The sequence below is a fragment of the Bactrocera dorsalis genome, chromosome 5 (assembly GCF_023373825.1).
Source record: "Bactrocera dorsalis isolate Fly_Bdor chromosome 5, ASM2337382v1, whole genome shotgun sequence".
In the NCBI taxonomy this organism is placed as follows: domain Eukaryota; kingdom Metazoa; phylum Arthropoda; class Insecta; order Diptera; family Tephritidae; genus Bactrocera; species Bactrocera dorsalis.
Window position 1 is genome coordinate 54,222,799 of NC_064307.1, and position 11,095 is coordinate 54,233,893.

At 38.8% G+C, this 11,095-nt stretch overlaps 1 long non-coding RNA gene across 1 annotated transcript; it reads right to left on the bottom strand.

Moving 5' to 3' along the window:
• Positions 1-1,583: 1,583 nt before the first annotated feature.
• Positions 1,584-2,526, bottom strand: LOC125778817 (uncharacterized). The gene is made up of 2 exons (XR_007422955.1): positions 2,153-2,526; positions 1,584-2,081 (listed from the first exon to the last, which is right to left on the bottom strand). It is a non-coding gene; the product is annotated as an uncharacterized LOC125778817 (long non-coding RNA).
• Between the last annotated feature and the right edge of the window lie 8,569 nt (positions 2,527-11,095).

Genomic DNA, 11,095 nt, shown 5'->3' on the forward strand with positions numbered 1-11,095 from the left:
GTAGAAAAGCGGGTCACTTTGCCCGAAATTGCAAGATAAAAGTAAACCCATCAAAATGGAAACAACCAACGGAACATCGAAAGGGGATTCACCACAAAAATGCGGATGTATTATCACGTCGTCCTTGTCCACTGGAATGTAAACATTGCTCCAAATCAGAAGGAAAAGAAGGTATAATCGACGTGCGATTACTGAATATAGAACCTGAAGATGATTGGACTCCTCATCGCATCAGAATCAATCAGCTGGAGGACCCTGATCTTGCAAAGCTGGTAATGGCCAAAGAAAATGGGGTACGACCACCAAAGGAACAAATAAGTAGCGAGAGTCCAACTGCAAAAGCATATTGGGCCCAATGGAACAGCATAAACCTCGTTAATGGATACCTTCATCGTACCTGGGAAAGCGAAGATGGCAAACATTCTCGTCTGCTGATCATAGTACCGAAGTCCATGATCCCAAAAGTATTGAAAGAATATCACAATGGACCTAGTGGAGGGCACCTTGGAATAACAAAAACTATAGAGAAGATTAAACAACGGTTCTACTGGATCGGTTGTCGAGATTCCATAGCAGAATGGATAAGTAATTGCGTAGAGTGCATGGCAGCTAAAGGTCCTAAAGCCAAAAGTCGCGGTAGGCTACAACAGTACAACATGGGATCACCATTTGAACGAGTCGCAATGGATATTGCAGGTCCGTTTCCAACCAGTACGGCCGGAAACAAATATCTACTGGTTGTCATGGACTATTTCAGTAAATGGCCAGAAGTATATGCCTTACCAAACCAAGAAGCGAAGACAATAGCCGAAGCGTTCGTAGAAAATTGGATAACAAGGTTCGGAGTGCCCGTCGAATTACACTCAGATCAAGGCAGAAATTTCGAATCTTCCATTTTCCAAGAAGTCTGTACATTATTGGGCATCCACAAGACACGGACAACAGCGTTACACCCACAATCAGATGGGATGGTAGAGAGATTCAACCGAACGCTCGAAGAACATCTGCGGAAAATCGTTGATAAAGACCAACGGAATTGGGACAAGTGCATCCAGATGTTCCTGCTGGCGTATCGTTCAGCGAAGCACGAGACAACTGGTTACACGCCAGCAAAGATTATTTTCGGATCTGATCTGCGACTCCCTGCTGATCTTAAGTTTGGAACGAATCCTACAGCTGTAAGAAATGATGGAGATTATTGTTCTGCCTTAAAGGAAGAAATGAATGAATTGCATCTAATGGTAAGACAGCATACGCATCTGATGAGCAATAAGATGAAGGACCGGTTCGATCAAGCGGCAAATTCAAAAGGTTTTGAAGAAGGTGATCTGGTCCTGTTGTACAATCCACTTCGAAAGAAAGGCTTGTCCCCGAAATTGCAGACAGCCTGGGAAGGACCCTATATGGTGATGAAACGACTTAATGACGTGGTATACCGCATACAAAGAAATGGGAAAGCACGATGTAAAATGAAAGTAGTACATTTGGAGAGGCTTGCCCCATTTGGTTCAAGAGGATTTGTGCCTAATCGGGACGATTAGGCTTTAGTGGAGGGCAGTGTTACAAAAAGTAGTATTAAGTTGTATTTGTATTACTATATGCATCCCTGATTATGAACAATAGCTGTAGGTATATGGAATAGCATTTGTCTTGTTGTAGACATCTGGCGCCACACTGTCTGCTCGTCTAGTTAAACAATTGCTGAGTCTGGCGCCGCGACTGTCTGCTTGCGTCTGGCGCCGTATAGCCGTATGTTCTGGTAATTTCCAGACGCGATATTCTAGAAGGACACGTCGGCATCAGCGAGAAGTGCGTGGCTATATAAGCCGTGGCAGCGCCAACGTAATCAATCAGTGCTAAGAGTAAACTGCTATAGTGTAGACGAGTTGTGAAATAAAGAGTTGTTGAATTAAATTAAACAGTGTTGATTTTATTTGTCAATCCAGAGATACGAACCTAACAAAGTAAACTAGCAAGAGTAAATTCGTAACAATATATTTTTTTTGGTTATTTCGGTGGTGACCCCGTTCAATAGACCTCCGTCTATCCGATGTCTCTTTAAGTTTGTGGACATAACTGATCTGTAAAAAAATAATATATAAATGTAAATAGTAATTTTTAAGATGTTGATATTATAAATAATGTTTTTTACCATAGATTGTGCGAACTCAGGTTTCTCTAACATTTCTTCCACTTCCAAACATCCCTCAAAGTTTTGAATAGGTAAAAGGCTTGCTACCTGGTCGAGAGCCTCGTCTTTTTCCTCTCCGGTCATGAGGCACCCCGATCGCTCAATTTTTTTTTAAATGCACCTTACATTTTTTGAAATGGCGTTTTTTTTCATTTTTGTTTATCTTTTCTTGATAATATAGTAAACTGTAGATTTAATCACAAAACATAAATCACTTAAACAACGCACGAAATATAATAATTCGATTTAGAATTCACTGAATTAACGCGCAACATTTTATAAACGTACATATATGGAATTGTATGTATCTCTTTTTACAGGGTTGCTTTTCTGCATACAGATCAGTGTTGATAAACGATATTTAGTGTTGAAAAGTGTTTATTTAAAAAAAATCAGTATTGACAGTCATTTTAAATTTCATTTTACTATCAATGATGACAGTGTTGAATAATTAAGCTATTTCATTCTTACATATATAAGCAATATCACTCATAGGTTTCTCTTTTTAACATAAGCATTGATAATCATTTGAGTGTCATTTTTTCGTAAGCTCAGACATAAAAAATGTGCGTGTATTAGTGAAACGATCAGCAGTTTCTTGTAGGGGGATGCATATAGCAATACAAATACAACTTAATACTACTTTTTGTAACAATATTTACGCTGGTTTGTTGGCAAAGCTGTTAGAACGGCAAGGGAAGCTTATATTTTCGGCACAGCTCGAATTTTCTACCAACAGCATAATGTTGTGATAGCAGAAACAGCCAAAAACGTAGAATCGTGGTCCGTGTCAACTGACTGACTGACTGACGACCTATCTTATGGGCGCACAATGTAAGTGAACAGCGAGAAACGCTACTCCTTTCTCCATCCGTAGGAATCCACGGCATTTTGGTTTTTGACGTAGAAACGTGTCAGCTGATTGCTCTCTCACAACGCAGGGTTGTCAATCTCGATATACTGTAGTAATAATAAAAGTTGTCTTCAATATGTTTGAAATTTTCTTAAAATAGCTCAAAATCAGAGTCGAATGCTATTATTGATAAATATATAAACTATTTTTAATACTTTGTTGTCAGTTTAGATATTTTATATTAGTAAGAATTGTAATTGAAAACTTAGATGTGTACAAAACTATATATGTATGCGTACTGAGCAATGACAACATTGTTCAAATTGAAACAAACAATGATGGCTGATTTCTGCGTTTTTACCGCGGGCTCAACTTTTAACACATTTTGCTCGCTAAGGAAGAAAAAGGAAGGAAGGGAGTAGCGTTTTTGGCTGTTTCTGCTATGACGCTTTGATGTCGCGTCGGTCCTTCGTCAGATTGACTCTTTGACATGAAAGCAAAAAACGTAAGCTCCGCCGTTAGGCATTCATCGCAAGACAAGCGTAGCCTATCGGCTCACGTAATTAAAGCGCTATTCGCTGATCTAAATTCACTCTTTCCTTTACAAATTCCAATCGCGCTTTTCGATTATTGTGTGTAACTTTTGGCGTTTTTAAACTTTGACATCCCCGAAGGTTGTTTTCCGGAAGTCGTTGTCTAACAGTCCTACTGGCAATGTTTTCGCCATATATCTCGTGCATTTCATCGTGTATTTATGAGGAATTTGCAAAAAGATCTATAAGCGCCTGACGCCTTTTTCTTGTTCCTTTTATTTTCAAACATGGAACATGTTTCATATTAGGCGCCTTTCCCCTTCACTGGAGCTCTTGCAACGTCTCATTTTAAATTTTTCACACTGCTGTCTATTAAAAGTTTTGCTTACATATAATTAAAATGCCGGCTTGAAATTAAAAGCTTTTATGAAATAAAGGCATACTTCTTGGAAACGCACCCCAAAATCTTTACTGATGGGTGATTTAAAACGGCAAAATAACAACGTGTTAATAAAGATTTCCTAAAAAACCGTTATCTTCAAGTTTCAAGCAATACTATTGGAATATGAATGGAAGGGTGTGCTAATTAGTGTGCCACCGGCTATACACCAGTGGTTCTTTATAAATTATTGCGGCTTTATATATCCGATTTTTTTGCATAAAATGGGAAATAATATTAAATGTAAAATCATTTTTTCATTTAAAAATACTAATTACTATATTTTTTCAATATTAAATTCATCATACCATACGGAGGATATAATCGGTCTAATCCGGTCCGATATTAAAGCAACAATTTTTTCCAAAACTTCATTTGAAATTTCTTCCTCCCACACATTTCCAAGGTAGCGGTGGCCCACATCACTATATTTTTTAGTGTGCTATAGATGCTGAATCGGATGAATTTCCCCGGAACAGCATATGTAGTATTCCGTGATCTTCAAACAATGTCTGTATCTGGAAAAAAGATGAGTCGCTCTGAAAGATGACCTCGTTAGTATATTCATATTGCTTTTCAATAGTCGGTAAGATAAAATTCAATACAACTGCTCCGAATTTCTGCGCATTCACCATACATACTATAACAAAAATATTGGAATGCATCCAACTTTTTCTTGCGATCCGATTTTCTTCTTTCTTCAAAGTAATTATAATCACTTTTAGGTCAACGGGTTAATTGTTTATATTTAGCGCGCATGGCTCCAATCCTACTCTTTATTATTAAAATGCTCACGAATAAATGTAATATGTATGTGTGTCAATACCAAAGTGTATTTAAGGTATTCTGTCGCCAAGAGTACGTTCACCTTCCGTCATCATTAAGTAGGTGTGGTAGATGCAGGTTGAGGACTTCTTTTTTACGCTGATCGGCTCTGAATCCTTCCCTCATAAGGGTGTGCATTAACCTTCGCCTTGGAACAATAATCAAGGGTATCGTGGAATCCAAGACAGATTTAAATAGTTATCGGAATTGCAAACCAATTCTAATTTTCGATGGTGTTACAGAATCTGATTGGATTTTCATATTTTCGAGCATACGCAAAATCAATACAGTAGAAACTCGATTAACCGGACTAATTGTTGTCGATAGGCATTCGGATAATCGAAAATCCGGATAATCGAATGTATGAAGAAAAACAAATAGATATTCATATCCTGCAACGAAAATCAATGTATTAAGTGTATATAACACTTACTTATGTATGTATGTACATATTTTCTTAGATTACACCAAAACAACAGTATTTTCCTCCAAAAAGCAATGATTTATTAACACAAGAAATGCTCTATGATCCATTTTTTTTGTAAACTAACACAAGTTGCTTCACAGAAATGCTATATCTCATTAACTAATAATTATAATCCAACTAATAGAAATCCTAAAGGTGGTAGTAGTAGTATTATCTATGTATCGGCCACAGTGAAGCGTGGACGAGTCCTCTAGTAGTTATACTCGTATATATGAAAGAAAGTTGTTGTTAGTTACACCATTTATAACTCCAGATCGGCTGAACCGATTTGGCTGGAAATTGGTGGAGAGGTAGCTTAGTATCAGGGTAAGGACATAGGATACTTTTTATAAATACATTAATTAAATAAGAAATAAGTAAAATAATTCGAGATATACAGAAATATATACGATGAAATACATATATGCTTCCTTCCTAAAAAATAATTAAATTGCTAAATATTGGGAATGGTAGAATAGAACAATAAAACAGGCTGCCTACCTCGCAACGTTGCGTTCGACCACAACACGTGCGGGATGGGATAGATACCGAGAGTTGAAGAGAGAAGCGAGGCGCATTTGCAGACAGAAAAAGAAAGAGGCCGAAATGCGTGAGTATGAAGAGCTTGATAAGCTGGCCGACAGGGGTAATGCTCGAAAATTCTACGAAAAAATGCGGCGGCTTACAGAAGGTTTCAAGACCGGAGCATACTCTTGTAGAACCCCCAAATGTGATCTAGTCACCGATGCCCAGAGCATACTTAAATTATGGAGGGAACACTTCTCCAGCTTGCTGAATGGCAGTGAACGTACAACGCCAGGAGAAGGCGAACCCGATTCCCCAATCGATGACGATGGAGCAGACGTTCCATTGCCCGACCATGAAGAATTTCGAATAGCAATTACCCGCCTGAAGAACAACAAAGCGGCGGGGGCCGATGGACTGCCGGCCGAGCTATTCACACACGGCGGCGAAGAGCTGATAAGGAGCATGCATCAGCTTCTTTGTAAAATATGGTCGAACGAAAGCATGCCTAACGATTGGAATTTATGTGTGCTATGCCCAATCCATAAAAAGGGAGACCCCACAATCTGCGCCAACTACCATGGGATAAGCCTCCTCAACATCGCGTATAAGGTTCTATCGAGCGTATTGTGTGACCCATTAAAGCACACCGTCAACAAACTGATTGAACCTTATCAGTGCGGCTTTGGGCATGGAAAATCAACAACTGACCAGATATTCACCATGCGCCAAATCTTGGAAAAGACCCTTGAAAGGAGAATCGACACACACCACTTTTCGTCGATTTCAAAGCTGCCTTTATGCCGCGATGTCTGAATTTGGTATCCCCGCAAAACTAATACGGCTATGTAAACTGACGTTGAGCAACACAAAAAGCTCCGTCAGAATCGGGAAGGACCTCTCCGAGCCGTTCGATACCAAACGAGGTTTCAGCCAAGGCGACTCCTTATCGTGCGACTTCTTCAATCTGCTGTTGGAGAAAATTATTCGAGCTGCAGAACTTAATCGAGCAGGTACAATCTTTTATAAGAATGTACAGCTGCTGGCGTATGCCGATGATATTGATATAATTGGCCTCAACACCCGCGCCGTTAGTTCTGCTTTCTCCAGGCTGGACAAGGAAGCAAAGCAAATGGGTCTGGCAGTGAACGAGGGCAAGACGAAATATCTCCTGTCATCAAACAAACAGTCGTCCCACTCGCGACTTGGCTCTCACGTCACTGTTGACAGTCATAACTTTGAAGTTGTAGATAATTTCGTCTATTTAGGAACCAGTATTTATACCACCAATAATGTCAGCCTGGAAATCCAACGCAGGATTACTCTTGCCAACTGGTGCTAATTCGGACTGAGTAGGCAATTGAAAAGTAAAGTCCTCTCTCGACGAACAAAAACCAAACTCTATAAGTCGCTCATAATTCCCGTCCTGCTATATGGTGCAGAGGCTTGGACGATGACAACAACCGATGAGTCGACGTTGCGAGTTTTCGAGAGAAAAGTTCTGCGAAAGATTTATGGTCCTTTGCGCGTTGGCCACGGCGAATATCGCATTCGATGGAACGATGAGCTGTACGAGATATACGACGACATTGACATAGTTCAGCGAATTAAAAGACAGCGGCTACGCTGGCTAGGTCATGTTGTCCGGATGGATGAAAACACTCCAGCTCTGAAAGTATTCGACGCAGTACCCGCCGCGGGAAGCAGAGAAAGAGGAAGACCTCCACTCCGGTGGAAGGACCAAGTGGAGAAGGACCTGGCCTCGCTTGGAATATCCAATTGGCGCGAAGAGAAGAAAGGACTGGCGCGCTGTTGTTGACTCGGCTATAATCGCGTAAGCGGTGTCTACGCCAGTAAAGAAGAAGAAGAAAGAGTTGCAGTCTGTCAAATAATCAGTGTTGCCTTATCGGCAATCGACATCTTTTGTAAATGAACTAAAAGCAATAAAGAAAATAGATTATACCCAAAAAAAAAGGATTTTTGCAGTTGTCTATCGCAAAAAATCTGTTTACTACCCACCAATGGGGTGTGTCAAGTTCGGCCCCGCTTCGAAAAAATAACACCACCCAACACCATTGTGTGCCAAGTTTTTTTGCGCAAAAGTCCTTCGGCCGCGCTTCAAAAAGAAATAACCCTGGTCGGTCTAACACCGGGGTTTGTCAAGCTTTTTTCGCGTTTAATTCCTTTTTGTCAATCTTCATGTCTATTATATTTTTGCTAGTTTGTTCAAATACTATATTAGTATGGCAACACTGATTTTTTGACACTTTGTAGCTCTTTCGTTATTGTTAAATAAATAAATTTTAACAATAAGTTAAATATTGAATTAAAACAGCAAAAATACTCAAATGAGAAAAACAAAAACTACATTGTCATTACGGAAGGGTGGCACCGCTCACTTTTTGGTGAAATCACCTATCTCGGGACCCAACCGACCAATTTCGTTTAAACTGAATACGTGGAAATTTTCTCATATTCCTATGTCACAGTGTGAAAATGGGCGAAATCGAACGCCTACTTCCCATATAGCAAAATTTTCAATTCCATTTAATTAATTCCTAAAAATATGCCATATTATGACCAAAAATTGTTTAAATAAAACCAAAACATTTCAAACCCTCACGTACCGAATATGGGGAACCAGTTGACCTTTGACCGAAAATATCGATTAATGTGTGAGATATACAATTTGAATTCAGAGAAAATCCTTTCTTGATAGTAGTATTTCTGTGTATCAAAAATAGGTAGAGACGGATCAATACTTCCCTGGACATAATGTAACGATTTTCGAACTGACTTTATGATGGATACATCGACCAATATTTGAGTTGTCTCAATGAAAATTACTGGAATTTTTTTACGAGTATATCTTTGTGACTAAAATAGATATAATTGGGTAAAAACTTGGCCAGGACTTTCGAACATTCGGCTGACTTTGCTAAATTTGATTGATGATAGCATGTGAGGTACCTTAAAGAAACCCAGGGAACATTTTTTTAGTATGTCGCTTGATAATAGTTAATAGACAAAATCGGGTCAATACTACTCTAGGTCCCTTATAGCATGTATAATTATTTCCGTTTTTCTGTATATGAGTTGATAAAATAGCTTAGATTCCAATCCTTTGGTTGACATTTTACATCTTAAGGTATTACCCTAGCGTTAATCCTTGCAAGTTGCAAAAGTATAAAATGTTCCGTTGCGCTCAAACGTATCCCTATCTTAATTGTTAATAATTGGATTCTAGTTTTGATTTTTTACAATATGAAAAATTATAACTGAAAACTAGATGTGTTCAAAACCATGTATAGAAATTGATAGGATTGACAACATTGCTCCAATGTGATGAAGAGAGAACAACACCAAATATGTTTTCACTATTAGAGGGGGAGCATGCTGTGGACTAAATGAAGCATAAAAATCTGAATTTGAAGAATCTTCTGACGTTCACTTTACAAAAGTGAAGTGGCAACGTGGTTAAATGCCAACTCACATTACTTTTTTTTTAACTTTTCATGTATTATACTATATAAATTATACAATCTTTACAAAATTACAATTACTCCCTTGATATCGGAGTGAGGAGTTCTAGAGGATCGTTCGTTCTCCGATCACAGAAAGATTGGTAGTGTCAAGAATGCTAGACCTGTATTGCAGGAAGCTTTGATTTTCTCTTCAAATGGGCACGACAAAGGCACAATCTTATCCGCTTCTGCGATTGATAACCTCGTCAATGTCTTCAGCTCTGTGTATGGGACTATCTATGAAAGATCCTGTCTTCTGAAAATTCCTACTTAACGGGGATCAGATCTTCGAGCAAAGGACTCTTCAACAAACCCCGTAGAAGTGGTGACTAGATCACTGTTGGGCCCTATACAAAATAGGAATGGCTATATGCAAGTCTGAATTTAGGCGCATTCTAACTTTTTCCATTGGCATATCTGAAAAATGTTTATAGTGGTTGGAGGTGAGCAGCGGGAAGTCGTTGAAACTACTCCTGGATGCTCATTTTCCGTTGAACAATTCCACTAAAACTTGCCACTGAGAGAGCTTAGCGAAAGCTTTACAGCCTTCATAGACCTTTTGGATGAAGGTCACCTTACCTAGTTGTTAAATTCATTTAATACTTTTCAGTCCCCGTTCCCTGATGGTTTCATAGCTTCGCCACTGCAGCGGACGATTAAGGTATAATACAGCTGCCTGGCCTGGCCCCCATCTACACAACCTATATAAGATTAGAACACGTTCCAAAGGCCAGGAGACTGGTTAAGGTTGCGTTTATACCGAAACTATCTTTATTCAACTGCGTTCTTGAAAACTTAGCTCACTGTTTACAGAGACTACTCTTGGAAGTTTTTTTCAGCCAACATATGGACGAAACGATATGTGGATGGGGAAGAGTCGCTGAAGAATAGGTGCAGGGGTTTTGGTGATCCGACAGAATCCCTGGATCTCGCTCTTCAAGGTGTAGACTCTGAATTCAGAAAATATTTTACAGATATCGACAGTTTAACATGCTGATACGATATTGAAGGACGAATAAACGAATATGATATATCCTATGTCCCTAATGACTGTTGATTCTTCAACACGAAGTTTACAAGCAGTCTTGCTATACAATGGCAACTTAGGCCGCTTAGGAAAACTTTTACTCCAGATTCTAAAAATGTCATAAAGGAGAGTCTAATACCTGGAAGTAAAGTACTTCATCCACCACTCCATATTTTTGACACCTATAAAGCATTTTTGTACCATCTCGAGTGTAAAATTTAATGTCTCGGGCGTATTTAGTTATTGATTTATCGCACTTTTAGTAGCTTTTAACAAACCCGTTATATGTGAAGTGGCTTTATCATCTGATTTCGTTTATTTTCATATAGTCGTAAGAAGGGTGAAGCCCACTTTTTAAATTTTTTTTTAACTACATGCGCCCTCTTTAATGTGATTCGTTGTGCCAATTTCTGTATCTTATTTTACGGCTTTGCTATGGCACTTTACACGTTTTCGAATAATGCCGTTCTATGGGCACTTCTACGAACCCGTACTATTTTTTTTGCAATGGGGTAGGGTTTATGGTGTTAAAAACCCCCGCCAAAGTAATTGAATTTTTAAATAATAGCATTTAATTCTACATAGTCATTTGAAAAATTGTAATTTGTTGTTTTCAAAGCAATCTTTCTGCCGACGATGTATGAATATGTAAAATAAATAAATACATTAGTCACTAACAGCGTTGCCGTTTTGATGCAATTGTATCTTTTTT